The sequence below is a fragment of the Anolis carolinensis genome, chromosome 5 (genome assembly GCF_035594765.1).
Source record: "Anolis carolinensis isolate JA03-04 chromosome 5, rAnoCar3.1.pri, whole genome shotgun sequence".
NCBI lineage: Eukaryota > Metazoa > Chordata > Lepidosauria > Squamata > Dactyloidae > Anolis > Anolis carolinensis.
The window spans coordinates 39,364,482-39,383,102 of NC_085845.1; positions in this window are offsets into that span (position 1 = coordinate 39,364,482).

Below are 18,621 nucleotides of genomic sequence, written 5' to 3' on the forward strand. Positions count from 1 at the left end.
GCCCTAGCCATTTTAGATTTAGAATGGCCCAGGGTGCAAAAACATGGTAAAATGGCCCACATGCAAAGGGCAAAAAATAATATAGGAATATTTTGAACTCTGGAGGGGCAGTAAAAATGGGTGCACTTTCGCCAGACTGAATTAAATAGATGAACTTCTGTAGTCCTCATTTATTAAAATCATTCTGCAATGAAGTTAGTAAATTGCATTTCTAAATATGAGACCTACATAGGTAGAGAAGGTACAAAATATAATTAAGAGTATGTGGAGGATGATAAAAATAATTCAGAGGCAGAGCTGTGTGCAACTTTTTATTCTCACTTTTAGTAAGTTAATTTTGTATCAAATTTGGTATTTTGTGTTTTGTTTATTACAAAGGAAATTGTAGGAGCTTTCACTTTATAAAAAGCTATTCTGCGTGCATTTTTCTTATTGACTAATCCAGGATCATGTATGTTATTCAGTAGTCTCAAAAAACTAAAGTCTAAACATAACAGTACAATTACCTGAGATACTGGTGGTGCTTCCACAGAACAGGCTAGACCTCAAAAATTATTGGAGACTAGGGATGTTCTGTTGCTTGTTTATTTCTCTTCTGAAAGATTGCTTCAGTTTCAGAGATCATCCAGGTAAACAGAATCCCACTATTGAGATTTCATTACCCAAATGAGAGAACAGGTGGTAAACCCTTGGGATATCACAATGCTGGGATCTTGGGATATATATCATAGACATGGGGAGAAGAAAGGTTAGGAGAAAGATAGGAATTAGGTTATCTGATTACAGAAGTAGGATCAAAGAGATTTGGATAAATTGGGTAAAACCCAGCTAATGGGATCCAGTTGAAAACCAAATGTACACATATGACAAAATATGTTTGTTAGCTGCAATTCATTGAACACCATTCTTCCTATTAGTTGTACCTGCAGATTTCTGAGGCTAAGTACACTTTTTCTTACAATGAATCTCAGAAAATAAACTGATCAAGAACTTTGAACTGACTGGCTAGCCATTGGGTGTAGTACGTATATTACTTTCAACTGAATCCATCAAACTCTATCTGTTTTAATGGAAAGCAGTTGTAAACCCAAAAAGCAGAACAAAGAAAACAGCTGCACCAATATATTTCTGGACTGCTTCAAGATGTGTCTCTTTATCACAGGAAATTCACTAGCTGCTCAGAACTGCTTTACTTGTAATTCAAGAAGGAACATTTCCTGCTGATGCAGCTGTTCTTATTCTTGCCTAATAGTTTCCAGGCTCAACACAGTCCTGAATGATTTGTGATCAGCATAGCTGCAGGACAATTGCCTCCCAAGTGTAACTCCCTACATGATCAGCTCATGAATTTTGCTTACATTGTAGATGACCATCTGAAGTCTGGATGCAAAAGACAGGACTACCAATACTGCAAAAAAACAAAAAAAACAAAAAAACCCAATACAAATCCCCAATGAGTATGCTTTGCCCCCTGTCCTTTTTGAAATATCAGGTTACATACAGCTCAATGCCCACTAAAGTAAAGTTATCAATATTTATAAGATTTGCATAAATGAGGACTAACAAGCCTGACTCTTTACAATGGTTGTACTTTCATTTGGATTAACTTTATTACTTTTCAGGAAAACCAAAGAAATTTTAGTAATGTGATTAATTATTGACCCATTCTTTAGACTGTATGCGTGTAAAAGTCACCTCCATTACTTTTTTTGTGACTTTGACATATTTTGATGTGTTTTTGCTTTACTGACATTTTACATTTGTTTCCATTTATCTTTTGTTAGCTACCTTGGATTTTTGTTTGAAAGGCAAAATAGGATACAAATCTTGTTAAAGTTGGCTAGCTAGAATTACAGGTCATACAATCCAGGACAGATTTGTTTTGCATTTATGATTTATATTGCCACCTTCTTCTGAACAGCTAATGATTATATAGTTCAATTATGCCATAAAACAAAGCATAAAATGATGTAATCTCTCCATCTACCTGTCTATATACATCCTGACAATATATATGAGTTCAGTTACATCAATGCAGAATGTGCTAATGGACGAGAAATCTGATCTGCACTTAAAGTGGTGTTTGTAATGATATCGCTAATCTCTGGATATTTCTCAGTAATAGATGAAAAGTTATGCTGCAATTTTCACTGCATTGGCCTTGCTTTGAATTTCTATGATAATGATAAGTAGCATCTCTTTTACAGAGTAGTCCAAAGCACATTTACAGGGAAGTAACTACTTGTGAGATCACCAAGCAGGGTTGAAACTCTTAAAATCTGAATGCAAATATTAGAAACAAATTGGGAAATGGAGCTCAGTGATTCAATCATGTGAATGATTCAAGAAAGCCCAAACATATGGAGTATGGTTGTAAAATTTTGATTCTAAAGAATGTAAAAACCATCTAAAGATCTATCTCTTCCAGCAGGTCTATCCAGACAGTTTTTAAACATGATTTTTAAACGTGTGTCCTTTGTTTAATCTCTGCTTTCGGTATTTTAATACTATTTTATAGAAATGCATTTTAATATGGATCTTTTATAGAAATGCATTTTAATATGTGTATTTGTTGCCTTTTATTTACAATGTTTGTGTATTTTAATTATTCTGTAACCCACTTCAAGCCACAAGGAGAGGCGGGTAAGAAATGTTGTTGTTGTTGTTGTTGTTGTTGTTGTCTTCATCATTTTTAGAGTAGCACTAATAGTCTGAACCAATTATTTGTAGGTCTAAGGCAGGCATCCTCAAAGTGTGGGTCTCCAGATGTTTGGACCTCCAAATCCCAGAAGCCCTAGCCAGCTTGTTCAATGGTCAGGAATTCTGGGAGTTGGAGGCCGAAGCAGCAAAAAAGCTGCAGTTTGAGGATACCTGGTCTAGGGTGTATCATAGTAAGAAACAGTGATCCCTACATATGTAAACTAGTAGACAATTTAACATTGCAGCTTTAAAAAAGTGATTCCAGTAATCTGAACCAATTTCTTTGTTGATCTAGGGCATATCACAGTAAAGGTATTCCCTGAACATCTAAATGAGATAATTTAATATCAGAACTGTAGATTAAATTGAATATATTGAGCCCTATAGTGGAGTTGCTAAGTTTTTACAAACTAGAGCACTGATATATTTCATTTTTGCTGTAGCTATTCAGAAGACACGTTTAAACTGATGAGTATCATATATGTAGGAGCACAAAATTCCAGTGTGTGGGTGCATGTACATTTGTGGGTGGGTGGGGGGAGTTGTGCAAAGATCTGGTTAAACATGAAACCTAATTAAAGAACTCATGCCTTTCAATCGCAGGGGAAATAGGATAGTTTATTTTCTAGTAAATCTCAAACAAAACTGAAATGTAAATGGAATGACTCTGGATTACGATTTTGGACCACGTGGTTTTAATGAACTGTTTTAATGTCTAATGTCTGATGTTTTTAACTTTTTGGATTTTAATGTATTTGTTATTTATTGCATGTACTTATGTGGCATCGAATTGTTGCCTACTATAAGGCTGCTTTGAGTCCCTTTGGAGTGAGAATGGCAGGGTATAAATGTGATAAAATAAAAAAATTAATACTAAAAGTACTCAAGTTGTTTGGAATGTTAGATAAAGACTAAAGAGCATGCTACAGTTTTTATCGTGCTTTTAAACAAATTTGTTTTTTGGTCTGATGAAATATGAATTGTTATAGTTAAAGTTTCTTAATCCCAGCAATGTGGTAGGTATACCAGAGTGTGTAGAACACAATTCTGACAATCACCTAGAAGAGAAATAAATTAAGAAAACTTCTATGGTAGGTCTAAATTGTTCTACCTGTTGCTGGAAATCCAAAGAGGAAAAGAATAACTGGCACCCCAGTCTGACAAATTCTTTACATAACCCAAGCAAAGCCTTTGTAATCCAGAGATTGAAGGAGTGTCAACAGTCAAAGCTGCTATTGCCTCACTGGAAAGTCTCCACACAAGCCTCTTAAAATTGATCCAGTGCAAGGTAATGGAATTAGGTCTATTCATGGTATTAAACAAGGTATTGTACAAAGGTGATAAAATGATGCTCAGTGGCCAAAACAGATTCCATCCATATTTTATGGATGATTTATAGTGTGTGGCTTCTGGCTCCAAATTCCTGGTTTTTCTACTAGACTGAGACCTACAAATGTGTGTGTAGTTCTGTCTGTAAAGTTCCTTATCCTCCCAAGAACCGATAGTTGCCAGACTCTTAGATGGGCTCCTGCTGCTGTTACTTACCCATTGAGAATAAAGGGAATAGGGAAAGATGAGGGTGTGATGTGGGTCTTCCACTATCAGTCAGATCTCCCTTCCCTTTCCACTGATACGGAGCAGTGGCAGCAGATTGGCAATTGCCAAGCATGGGAGATTTTGGGACAGAACACAAGAACAAGATTACATCAATCTGTTCCCCATACAAAAAGAAATTTATACATGTATAAGATACATTTATGTGTGAAAAAAGCATCAATGAGATGCTGGACCTAGTGGTTCTCCCCTACCTGATAAAAACTAATAATGCCAATGGGGTTTACTATTTGTCTTCCTTTTACCAAGATTGTCCCCAAGCATAGTATTATTCCCATTGTGCCAATCTAATGAGAAACAACAAGCATCCCTCTGATGAAGTTTTCATTATCACTCCAAGTGGCATCAAATCCTCAATTTCTAGTTATATAAAGATAGATGACCTCATTTTTGGTGTCTTGCGCCAATCACCTATACTCTTATAACGGAGCCTGCTGGCTCCCATCCCATGATGTAGTGCAACTTCCAGTGGTGCTTTATTGTAAAAGTATGTATACGCAAACTAGCGCATGCCACCGCCACAACACAGGTGACTTCCCATGTTGAATAATAATAATAAATTTTATTTTGTACTGCCTCTCCTTACATCTTAAGGTGGGTTACAACATTGTTAAAACACACATTCATCTAAAAACACATATTAAAACATATTTTCATGAAATACATATTAAAATATATAAAGATTAAACATAAGATGCTAGTTTAAAATTTGTAGAAGTCAATGAGGGGGAGCTGTCCAGCCGATGCTTCCCTTGTGGGATGGAGACTCAGATGGGTGAGGCGATGTGGGGCGACGGGTTCCCCATGCACCCCAATGGGCACTGCCGGATTTGCCACAATGCATGGTGATTCTGGTGGCTCATCTGCTGAGGTCATAAGTACATTTACAGTGTAAAATTAATGCAGTTTGAAACTAATTTAACTGCTATGGTTAATGCTATATGGGATTTGTAGTTTTCTGAGGCACCAGAACTGTTTGCAGAGAAGGCTAAAGACTTAGGAAAAACTACAACTCCCATGATTCCACATCATTGAGCTATGGCAATTAAAAAATTAAACTGCATTAACTTACAGCATAGATGCAACCTTATTAGAGAAATTAATCTTGCCTCATTCTCAATATGTGTTATGTGTGTGGCATGATTGGTGTCATCAGAGGGTCACTGCAGACAGAGAAAGTGATATGCAAAACAGATTGTTTTTCATCAGTGTAGACAAGCCCTGGCATATTTTAACAAAATCTTAGAAACAGATATTTTATAGTGTCACCTCTATCTTATGGTGGAAATGAGAAATAATCTGGCTTGATATCCTTGAGACAGCTTGTCTCAACAAGAGCTAGATACTCAGTAAGGATTCCTCATATACTTCATTGTGTAGAGATTGCTTGGATCATGACAAATCAATGTGTACAGAGGATCATATCTCAGTAATGAAAATGATAGATGCTGTTGATGTGTGCTAAGAGCTTAAATCTTTGTGCCCTAAACCTAGGCCTTGGTCCAGGTCCCTGGGTTTATTTCAATAGGATTTTTAAAGGAAGAGTGATAGCTGCCAGTTAGTTTGAGTTTAAGCCAGTTATGCCCAGCAATATAATCATTCAAATGCATTTGCTGATGACTTTCCAAGATATAAATCATGGCAAAGCTAAGACAATTGTCTGAAATTATTCAATATAAGAACCTAGCTGAAACTGAGAAAGTGTGCATAGGCTGGATGAGACCCCCTGGAAATCTACAGACTTTACCTTGTATTTTATTGAAGAGACATGGGAGAAGAATGGCAGAATGTTCTCTTTGAAAAATATGCCTTTTGACCTATGTTAGTCTTGTTATATATATCTACATCTATATCTTCTTTGTATACTGATAAATGTCTGGATTTGTCTCCTTCTTAACAGCAACACCCCCAAGTTTTTCTCCCAATTAAAATAAACAGTGAGCCAGATTGGTGGTCATAGCAATCTCCCCAAAAAAGAAAGAAAGAAAGAAAGAAAGAAAGAAAGAAAGAAAGAAAGAAAGAAAGAAAGAAAGAAAGAAAGAAAGAGGGAGGAGGGGTAGGGGGGAAGGAAGAAATGGAATTTGAAGAAATGTTATTTTTGTGGTTATTGTGCATTTTTCTTCAGCAAAGTTATAAAGGGTTTATATGAGTAAAATGATTAAAAGGGATCTGGGAAGCAAACAGGGGAAGATAGAAAATGTGCTTCTGTCTGCAGTGCTGTTCTTTTAAATGTTCATAGGCCCTCTGGCATCAGTAAGCCTCAGGATACTAAGTTGATTGTTCTCATTAAGCATGAAAAGAGTGTTTTCATTCACTACAGAATACCCTTGTAATTTAAAAGATAATTTTGAGAACACAGACTATTATGTGCGGGAATGTGCCTTGGTTTTACAAGTGAATTTGCTTTTACAGACAAAAGCTGGGTTATGGGTGGTCAAGGTTTATAGCAGCAGTGTTCAAAACAATAGCATTCCAATTGATCTGAACTACAACAGAACTACTTAACGGCCATTTCAATACCTATTTCTGCCTGAAAAAACAGAAGTCAATATTATCAATTCATTGCTCCAAGTCTCATTGTGAAGACATCACTAATTTGATGACAAGGATGTCCCATATTGGTCCTTAAAGTCAAATAGCTCGATTTGATTAAAAGAATGTACCAAACTGGGCGTTTTACTAGCTTTTTCCTGAACAAGAAGTAGTACAGAGGACACTACCATATCCTTGATTTCACTATAGTTATATTGTACTTTACTGCATCACCACAAGCACCTTCCTTAAAGGAGGAATCAAACTAAATTTCATTGCTACCTTCAAGATTATTCAAGTTTCTAGTGGCTGAATAGGCTCATCTGGAAAATCCCATATGATTTCCAATAGGACTTCCTAGTATTTCCCAACGGAACAATGATTCTAGTACTTTAGAAGATATGCCTCTAAAGTATATCAGGATAGTTTTGTGCTGACTTCCTTCTGTTAAAGCTACAAAAAGATACCATTATTGCAAAACAAAATGTCTACTCACTTCTTCTACTGATGTTATCATGAAAATTTGCTATGCAGAAAGCACTCCCAGTCATTTCAGTGCAGAAGTGGTCCTCCAGTATATGGAGATGTCAAAAGGGTAGCTTTGGAAAAACCAAGCAAACCACAAGCAGACTTCTCAAGAAGTTTCATATTTTGAAATCTTTATAAATCCTCAGGTGGAGAACTCTGCTGACACATTTGTTAACAACTATAAAAATAAACTTTGGGTTTATACAACGTAGTATCTCCAATGTGCAGTTCATAAAAACAATATTGGTGATAAGTATCCTGAAATAACAGTCAGCTAGTTTTCTAGAAATCTCATGGATGGATAGATAAGGAGAAGGTTGAAAATCACAGGGGATTATCTTCAGTAATGTGAAACTGAACTGAGATATGGCCCAGTATTCCCAAATATTGCTTCTCTCCAGCACTAACAAGGCAATAATACAAGGCTGCACTTCTGCATTATTGGTAGAGAATAGTTATATGAAACATTTCTGGATTTGCAATGGGAATAAAAGAAATTTTACATAAGTAGTGTTGTAAAGTCTAATGAGTGACAATGGATTACAGGGCAAATTGTGCACTATAATGGGAGAAACTAATTACATGAATCTAAAATGGAGACATCATAGGGTATTGTTTCCTGCTGGCTATGAGGTAAAGGCATTTAGAAATTGTATGACAATAGTGTAATTTGAAAATGGAGAGAAATACCATAGGATCACTTTCCAATAATTCTAAAACAAAGGACAGTTAGAAAATGTAGAATAATTCTTAGTTAAGAGATGTTTATGATATAATAGCACTGCAATTTGTGAAAAGAGAAAATGCCATAAATCCAAAAGTCTTCAGTGAGCAAGCCAAATGTGTAAACTTTGACATTTTTTATATTTTAAATACACATATCAAATCTTGTTTAAAAGAACAGAAATATGTATTCAGTTAAATGTTTGCTTAATATCAAGTAACTGATCATAATTAGTTCAAATGTGGAGGATATGCTAAGTAGTAACTTCAAGTTAAAAGAAAATGGACTCTACGGTAAAGGTTTGTCTCACTGTATATGTTGAGATCTCCCATACAGCTGCTTGTTTCTTGTTAAACGACAAGTGAACTGATGTGTTCACTCATCGTTTAACAACTGATTACAATTTCAGGAATAGAAATCCGGTGAAGATTTCCATTTATTTATTTATTTATTTATTTATTTTACAAATAAACAAATTGGAAGTTACTGAACACTTTAAGATCTCACTTTCTTTTCCTAGGAATGGGTTCCTTTGGCAACACCATTGCCATCAAATAATTTAATTGTATATCTACTGCTGAGTATACTATTTTAGCCACAATATATCCCAGTGGTGCAAGGAAATTAACCAGAATGTAACACAGAACATAATTATAGGATACATTTATATATACTTGGTATCTTAATCAGTAGTATTTTCATTTAGCACACCTTTATGGAACAAGAGTGACATTTTCCTAATATACTAGAAACTAATTGGGAACAAGTCTATTTATAGATCCCATTGACGGATATCTGGAAATTCAGCCTTACTTAAATATAATTTTAATATCAGTATTTCTCTAAAAATGTAAAATACCATTTTCATGACAGGTGTGAAGGCTTTTTAATTATAGTAAATATTTGCATAAACTTTTGTCATCTGGTAATTAACTGACAGATGCTTGATGATTTCTATTAAATTCAACATTTGGGCAAATAATATTATTATCTCATAATAAATAGGCATAACAAATTACCCAGAAACAAAATGGCTATCATCCACAAAATAATTCAGGTTAATTCTCACTGTTCCTGTGAGGCAATTCTAAATTAAGATGTTCAGGATGTAATACCTTGCCTTGTTAGTATGATGAGAATTATAATATTGGAAAACTTTACCTGCTACCTTTTCATCCATTTATTTATTAAATAGAAGGAATGACAACTACATGTTGAGCATCTATTTTCTGAAATGTTTGAGACAAAAAATGATTTGGAATTTGGATGCTTAAAAAATAAAATAGGAAAACATTTATTAACTTAAAGGTACATAATGAGATATTTTGAGATTGCATTCATTTTTTTTCATATTCACCTTATACACAAAGACAAAAGGTACAGTAGACAGTATTTTAAATGAATTCATTAATGAAACAAAATCCTAGCCACCCATATGAACAATGCTGGATTTGGGGTCTCTCAGATTTTGGATTTCTGGATAAGACCAACCTGTATTACAAGCATTATATATTAAGATATATTTTAAGGCAACATGCACACATTGGTTATGATTGGCATATTTTATCAGACTCAACTACTGAAATTCAAAATACTCAGAACGTTGTTCCCAAATGTATACAACTTAACTTAAATGTCCTTGACTGCTATACATTGCTCGTTGATAAGACAGATATTTTTATCATCTCACATCCTCATAAAGATGACCAAATTTTTATAAATACTGAGTCTTGTGCCAAAACAGGGCCAGAGGTTGCAGGTAGATAATTATGATATTTAATTTTATCTCAATTTTCTCCTAAAATTGGCACTCAAAACAGCTTTCAATTTAAAAGAGCTGTACAATTAAAACATATAAAAAGTGAACCTTGAAAAGTGAAGTGAACCATATCATAAAGATCAAAAAGTGAATCAGATCATAAACACTACAAATCTAAACCCTAACTATATCTCGCATGCCTGTTTATTTATTTTCATTATTTGTGTTAATCAAATGTTTTTTATTTGATCATTTATTGAAATTTGAATGTGTTTGCTATGAGAAAAGGGTAGGATATTAATATAATAAAACATGTAAGTTACATAGTAAAGTCACTACAAAGTAATATTTTTTTTATAAATATAACCTAATGTTCATGGGATTTACTGTAGTGTCTAGTATATCACAATTTTCATGTCTTTCTCACAGGCAGGTTCCATTTCCTTATTTTTAAAAAATTGGCTGTGAATTTCTTTCTAATAGTAGCAATATGAATAAAAGTATATATATAACCACTGGGGAAAATTACGCAAAGGTTTTTGTTGGTTACCTCTGCACTGACAACCTTTCATTGACTTAATGAAACAGTAAAAGTCCAAGTATGTAATATATTGCACACTGCTATTTAATACTCAACACAGCAGAAATGTTAAGCTTTTGAAAATGTTTCAAGCTGTTAAAATGCAAGCAGTCGCTGGAAAGTATGCATAAATTAGGTTCTGGAGGAAAAAAAAACCAGAATCTTCATGTATTGGAGAGGCTGTTAAACTTTTTATTTCATTATTAATTAAAAGTTCCCAGTGTCACATATGTACCCATTTTGAGATTAAAGTGCTCTGTTAATTAGAACCTGTCTATGAATGTATAATATTTGAAGAAATAATATAATCTCTTTTAGTAGGCTAGTTTTTCCTGACTATTAATCTGTCATAGAAAAGTGAGCTGCTGTTTGCTTTTCCTGGTCAATTTAATTGTAAGGTAATACACTTACTGTAATATGAAAACATGATAATTTTTTTTTGCATTTTTTGTCAGTGGAAATTTAAAAACATGAAAATATAGTTTTGAAACATTCACATGAAGGTTTCTGTAAATCCAAAGTTACTATTTATGCTGGTTCAGATGAAATTTTTATTTGGTCTTGACAAAGTGTGGTCCCCAGATGCCCAAGGTAGCTTCACAACACGTGATATTGTCTTTTGTTTAGTATACATATCCCCTGGCCTTCACTAGTTCATGGTATATTTAGAAGTACAACCCAAGGATCTGATAGACTTCTTTCCATCTTCTCATGAAGAAAGTCTGAATCTGCACTCTGGGTGAAAGTACTCAAGAAGACGTAAGTTTATTCGCCACATATTTTATCAATGGGAAGCTCAGCAAATAATGAATATCTTTGTGTGGCTTGGTATGCCTTGATGCAGCCATACATATGGTAAAGAGTTGCTGAGTGGGAGTCAAGTTGGGCAAATGTAATATTTTATTGGCATTTTGCTTGTTGCCATTGCTTCTATCTTACTTTGAATCACTTAAGGTTACTGCTGAGAACAGTATCTACAGGGACAGAGCTCTTCCTATGTAGTGTTGTGTCACATGCTACTTTGCAAAGTTTAGCATGAACATCATCTGGTTTGGTGTTCAAACAACAGTGTTTCTACACTGGCAGTTCTGGCATAAGAATTTTGTGGATGCTGTGCCCAGGTTGCTGCTTTGTTTGGCATGCCTGGGGTGGAGAAAGAACAGCTTGTATACCATTTCAATTTTCCTGAGTTTATACTTCCACACTGTTGTTGGCTGCCAGCTGAAAGACTGTTGGACTTTCCTACTTTGCTAGATGCATGTCCGAGAAGAAAGAAGTTCACTTTGAAGGAGCTACAGGAATTACATGGGCATCTAAATAATGCATGCAAAGTGGTGGCCTTAGATAGTTTTATGCGTAAAGTGTGTTTTAGTGTGAAGGGCTTTATAAGACCTGCATTTCATAAGGGCATAACAGCTGACAGGAGAGCAGACCTAATAACATGGAGGAAGTTTAATGGTTTTAGTGGGATTTTCTTTCAGATGGAAATTTTGAAACTAGGAGCAGAACTACGGGTACATTCTGACACATCGATGGTTCTCAACCTGGGGTCCCCAGATGTTTTTGGCCTACAATTCCCAGAAGTCCCAGCCAGTTTACCAGCTGTTATGATTTCTGGAAGTTGAAAGCCAAAAACATCTGGTGACCCCAGGTTGAGAACCACTGCTCTAGGCTTCAGGGCAGGGGTCCTCAAACTTTTAAAGCTGAGGGCCGGTCCACAATCCTTCAGACTGTTGAGGGGCCGAATTATCATTTGGGGAAAAAAAACAATAACAATGAAAATAATTTTAACCAACATAAACCTATCAGGATTTCAATAGGAAGTGTGGGCCTGCTTCTGGCCAATGAGATAGTCAGGTTAATCAGGATTGTTGTTGTTGTTGTGTGTCTTCAAGTCATTTCAGACTTTGGGCGAGCCAAAGTCCAAAATTATTTATTTATTCATTTACTACATTTATTTACTACATTTATATCCCACCCTTCTCACCCCGAAGGGAACTCAGAGCAGCTGTATGTACATACAATATATTATATTATTAGCATAACACAATATTAGCATTATACTATATTGAACTATACCACTATACCGTAATATTATGTGTAATATATAACATATAATTAATATTATTATATGGTATTATTGTTAGTATTATATTGTATAAAATGATAATATTATTATCAATATTATATGTATATACAATATATTATATTATTAAAACTGATATACAAATATTATATTATAAATGAGGGCGGGGGCCAGGTAAATTACCTTGGAGGGCCGCATCCGGCCCCCGGGCCTTAGTTTGGGGACCCCTGCTTTAGGGTATAATTAGGGGCCATTGGTGCACAGATTCTTTGCCTCCTGAGTATACAGAGGTAGGAGCCCCAAAGGACCTCATATTCCTTGATTCCCTTGTTACCCCTCCCCCCAGTTGTGGTGTGATTATGCATAGAGACATTTGCTAATCATTCTATGTTGAGTTGGTGTAATGAGCAGCCCTTGTCTGAGTCACTCACCTCAGTATGAACAAAAATCATGTTCTTTGGACGAGCATTTACACCGAACTGTTTATCTATATATATAAAAGAGTAATGGAATTCGAGCGCCGAGCAAAACAACAAAATTAAACACCCCCCCCCCCCAACATAGAAATTTAACCACACAATGCAACATCCACACCTTAAGGTTGAAACAATGACAAATCACATCATGCACCTTCACAGGGACAGAAAATCACACAACCCACAACCCACCATCTCCGCTTGCTCAAAGAAGCCCTCCTCGTGCTTCCCTTTGACTACGGACGCTGCGCCATCTGCGCATGTGCAAAAACGGCCAATTCCTGCTTCCCGCCAGTCCGCCCAATTCACTCACCCAAACCCCTTTGACTACGAACACTGACATCTCTGACCACCGCTGCCCTCTCCCCACAGGCACATTTCCTCACGGAGGAAAGCCAGCCGACTCGAGCCTCAAAGAAAAAAAAAGGCTCTTCCAGAAACTCCTCTTTCCACCTCCTTTCTCTCTCTCCCCCCCCCAAAAAAAAACCTCAAAGGAAAAAAAAATCTCTTCAGAACAGGTATGGACTCCCAGGGAAAGAGGATTGGGGGGGGAAGGGCTCAGCCAGCCAGATCGCCCTTCTCTGACCACCGCTGCCCTCTCCCCCCAGGCACATTTCCTCATGGAGGAAACCCAGCCAACTCAAGCCTCAAAGAAAAAAAGGCTCCTCCAGAAACTCCTCTTTCCACCTCCCCCCCCCAACCTCAAAGGGAAAAAATCTCTTCAGAACACAACAAGGTATGGGGGACCCAGGGAAAGACGATCTGGGAGGGAAAGGAGGGAAGGGCTCAGCCAGCCAGATCGCCCTTCTCTGACCACCGCTGCCCTCTTCCCCCAGGCACATTTCCTCACGGAGGAAACCCAGCAAACAGCCAACTCAAGCCTTAAAGGGAAAAAAAGGCTCCTCCAAAAACTCCTCTTTCCACCTCCTTTCACATGGCCAGCCAGCCTCTCAATAATAATAATAATAATAATAATAATAATAATAATAATAATAAGAAGAAGAAGAAGAAGAAGAAGAAGAAGAAGAAGAAGAAGAGGAAGATCATACAATCCTAGGGTTAGCACATACCACTAAGGATCATCCAGTTCAATTTCCTTATATCATGCAGAAGGACACAATCCAAGCACTCCCAACAGATGGCCACCCAGCCTCTCAATACTAATACTACTACTAATAATAATAACAACAACAACATCATACAATCCTAAGATTTGGAGTGACCTCTAAGGATCATCCACATAAACTTCCTTCTACCATGCAGGAGGACACAATCCAAGCACTCCTGACAGATGGCCATCCAGCCTCTACATAATAATGATGATGATGAACATGATGATGATGATAATAATAATAATAATAATAATAATAATAATAATAATAATAGAAGCATAGAATCCAAGAGTTTGGAGAGACCCCTAAGGGCCATCCAGCCCAACCCTTTCTACTATGCAGCAGGACACAATCCAAGCATTCACAACACATGGACAACGTATAAATACTATACAATACTACACAGGATCCTCACCACTTTCACAGTATACAAACAACCAAATGCATACTAAACATACAGACAACCATACAACAGACATTCAGTACCACCACTACCTCAACAATTTCTCACCAGCACCACCAGACAACGCCACAGCAACGCGTGGCCGGGCACAGCTAGTAATTTAATATATTATTTCTAGTTCACCATTTACCCAGTTTGGACAATGGCATCTCCAATGCTCTGTTTAAGAAAGAGATGGTGCCCACCAGATAAATCTTTCTGGGAGGAAGGGAAACAGAGGACACAATGTTCAGGGAACAATGTATAAATTGAGGATTAAAGCAGCACATGTCATCGATATGGATATCTGACCTATTACCAGGATTAGTAATCAAAGGGCTGTCACTGAATTTAATGGGTTTCATCAGGTGCATGCATTACACACTGCTTGATCCATCCCAGTATAGCATCACTGCTACACATCTATATGATATTACAAGGGAAGAACACTGCACTCCATACAGGGCAATACTGTTGAAGCTACACTGGGACTTCAGATTTAGGGAGATAAAAGACAAATGGCCTGTGAATGGTGGAATAATAGGCCCCCTCTTTGCCCATGCTTTCTTAAAGGGTTAGATGAATTTTGTCCACCATTTTTATTCTTTAGTTTGTATTGACACGAGCTCCCAAAAGATCCATAGAGTTTAGGTGGGTTCTGGTAATCTGATTTATGAGAGTTCAAATTCCTTATTTTCCCACAATATCTGTTTTTCTTATGACATATTGATTAGCTCCTTAATATAGACAGGTTTGAATTCAAGAAGCATGAATTCATATTTTACACTTTTGCCAAACAATCAGTTTTATTGTAGTGTTGCTAAATTTCTGGTTAATTATGTGAGACATTTGTTTTGAGTGCAGTAGAATTATTATAATATACACTAGATGAAAAAAAGTCCATGTCACTCTTCTTCTCTATCAATTTAGTCAGTATGCTGTCTTCAGGGTTTCCTTTTGAACAAGAATTCCCTCAACTTTTCCCTCTTGCAGAACTGCAGACTATATTTGTAAATAATGCAAAAGGCACTTTCAAAATTCAAATTCCATCGCATCATAGTTTTCCTTGTGAAATTACTTTTTATGAGAGATGCTTTTCCTTTAGATCCAGCTGTGGAAGTGTGTCTTAAATTTATATACACTGCCAGCCAACAAGGTGACATTTTCTTATTCATTTTGCTTGACTCTCCATCTTACTAGAAGTGTCTTCTTTCTTTATCCTTTTTAAAAGCCTATGCAAATAACAACTAACAATAATCCAGATGCCAATGACTGGATTGCTAATACCATCACCTCCAGACTCTGGAATAGCTCTTTTGAGCAGAACAATCCTTGGAACTAAGGGTCTCAGTCATGTTCCTAAATCAATGCATGCTGTAAGCAGTCACTATGCAAACAAGCCATTAATGACAGGCTTTCAATAAGAACTTCAGATGTTTTAAGCCTTTAATCCATTCATTGGTGTTTGTAAAAGCTAGAAAGTTGTCTTGAAGTGGCCAACTAAAATAGCTCTTATTTACTCTCTGTGAATTGATAATACCCCCAGTAACCTAGGTGCCATATGCAAAACTTCTGTTTACTTTCAACATCTGTGAACAATAAATAATAAATGAAACAGTCTAAAGTAACGCATAATGCAGATCAGTCAACAGAGAACAGGAATTAAATGAGAAACAGATGTCTTTAGATTCCATAATGTTGCCAGGATAACACCATTATTGTATAAGGATACTGTAGGGACATCTGTTATATGCACCAGGTGCCAGCTGCAAATGTAATGTACCTTTCAGAAAGCAATTCATGTGCACTATAAATCCTTTGTTAATATGCTTCTTGTAGACATCAAAAGACCTTGAGCAATTATTAGAATTTTTGAGGGGGAAAGCTTAGCACTTCTTGACAATGTTTGATATAGTGCATATGGTACAATGAACAGAGTTTTGCAGCTTATTGCTGTTTTCAAAATATTCTCTTTATGAATTCTGCTCAAAATACTAAAATATAAAATGACTAATGCTAGCAAAGGAAAACTAAAATAAATAAAGAAATAAATAAAAGAAATAGTGATACATGAAAGATGAATTCTGATGTCATAGATGCTGGTCTGATAAACTGGATCCATGCTCTTTTGACCTCCACTGTAGTAAGAGTTGAAAGAAACATTTCTTCCAGATCAGTTTGACTGATGATCCTGCTTGGTTCTTTTATTTGTCTTCTGCTGTAGCATATATGACATTACTCATTTGATTGAAACATTGCAGTGCTTTATAATTGTCACGACCCAGGCTACAGAGCACCAATAACCATACGCAGAGGCCAGATTCTATCTAATATCTTTATTAAGGAATTATATAAAGTTAGTAAAAGCAAATGTAAAAGTTAGTCCAGAAGTAGACCTTCCAGGGAAGGTCAAAATTAGTCCAAAGAAGCAATGTCCAATATGAAATATTAAGGTCCAAAGTTGTAATCCAATAACCGAAACACTCACTTTGCCAGGCAAAGTGAGGGGAGATGACAAGGTCCTTTAGTCCATAAACTTGAGTAAGGCTAGGAAATAACTTGATACTTGAAACAAGGCTTAAAACGTGGAACAAGGTAACTAGGAACAAGAACAAGGTCCGTGGAATAACTTGGTAAAATCCGTGGAACAAGGCAAGGATTGGTCCTGGGAAACAAGGCAAAGTCCGTGGATAAACAAAGGCTGGGAAGCAAGGCGAAGGCTGGAAAGCAGGGCTAGGCTTGAGCAGGAGCGAGGCTTGAATCGGAGCGCGCTGTCCAGACACAACTCGCTCCGTAGGCTGACGAATTGACTCCGCGAAGTTACTACGCGGGCAAAACACCTATATAGAGTCTAACTTTCCCACCGATGCAGTTCTCTGGGAATCAGAAACGAAAGCCAAACTCTGAGACCAGATGTTAACCTCCTTAAAGATTCTCACGAGAAACAGTCTTAATTGGCTACATTCTTAGCTGCAATTCTTGCACTCCTGCGCGAAGTTGAATCCAAACTTCTCTGTTGTTTACAAAACTCCCGGCGCAAGAACACGGGAGAAGTAGGCTCTGGGGTTGTTTGACATACTTCTGGGAGACAACTTTCTTGCAGGTGCAAGGTTCCCAGATCGGCCTGGGAAAGATCTGGCTGAGAGGAATCCAGTTCAGACTGGGAAGGTAAAAAACCCAAGTTTTCATCTTCATCAGGAATTACAGTGTCCTGAGCAGGACTACAAGGCCCATGGGTCATCACACTATCCCCCTCCTCAAGGCCCCTCCCAAACTGGGGCCCTCTCCCCGAGGCGCGAGGTCGCGGCTTGGCGGGATAGGTCTGATGAAAGCGACGGGTTAGATCAGGAGCATGGACTGTGGAGGCGTCTTCCCAAGAGCGTTCCTCAGGGCCAAAACCCACCCAGTCAATGAGATATTGTAGGCGGCGGAGGTGAAAGCGAGAATCCAAAATGTCCTCAACCTCGAACTCCTCCTCCCCATTCATCAAAACAGGAGGGGGGGCCGGTTGGTCTGTATCAGGACGCACACCATCCGCCGGAAGGAGCAGGGAACGGTGAAACACTGGGTGAATGCGCAATGAACGCGGAAGTTGGAGTTTGAAAGTCACAGGGTTTAATTGCGCCACCACTGGATAGGGGCCAATGAAACGGGCATCTAACTTCCGGCAAGGGCGGTGGGAGGGCAGGAAGCGAGTGGACAGAAAAACCCGATCTCCTACCTTGATTTCGGGACCCGGCTGGCGATGCTTGTCAGCGTGGCGTTTATAGTCCTCCTTGGCTTGGTCCAGTTGCTGGAGCAAAAGTTGTTGCACCGCTGCGAGTTCCTGCAGCCAATCCTCTGCTGCGGGAACTTCTGAAGTTTCAATGACAGGGGGGAAGAAACGTGGATGGAAGCCGTAGTTTGCAAAGAACGGCGTTTCTTTTGTAGAAGCTTGAACTCCATTGTTGTAAGCAAACTCAGACAGTGGTAACAGAGAAGCCCAATTGTCCTGTTGGTAGTTTACATAACAGCGAAGATACTGCTCCAAAGTGGCATTGGTGCGCTCCGTTTGCCCATCTGTTTGGG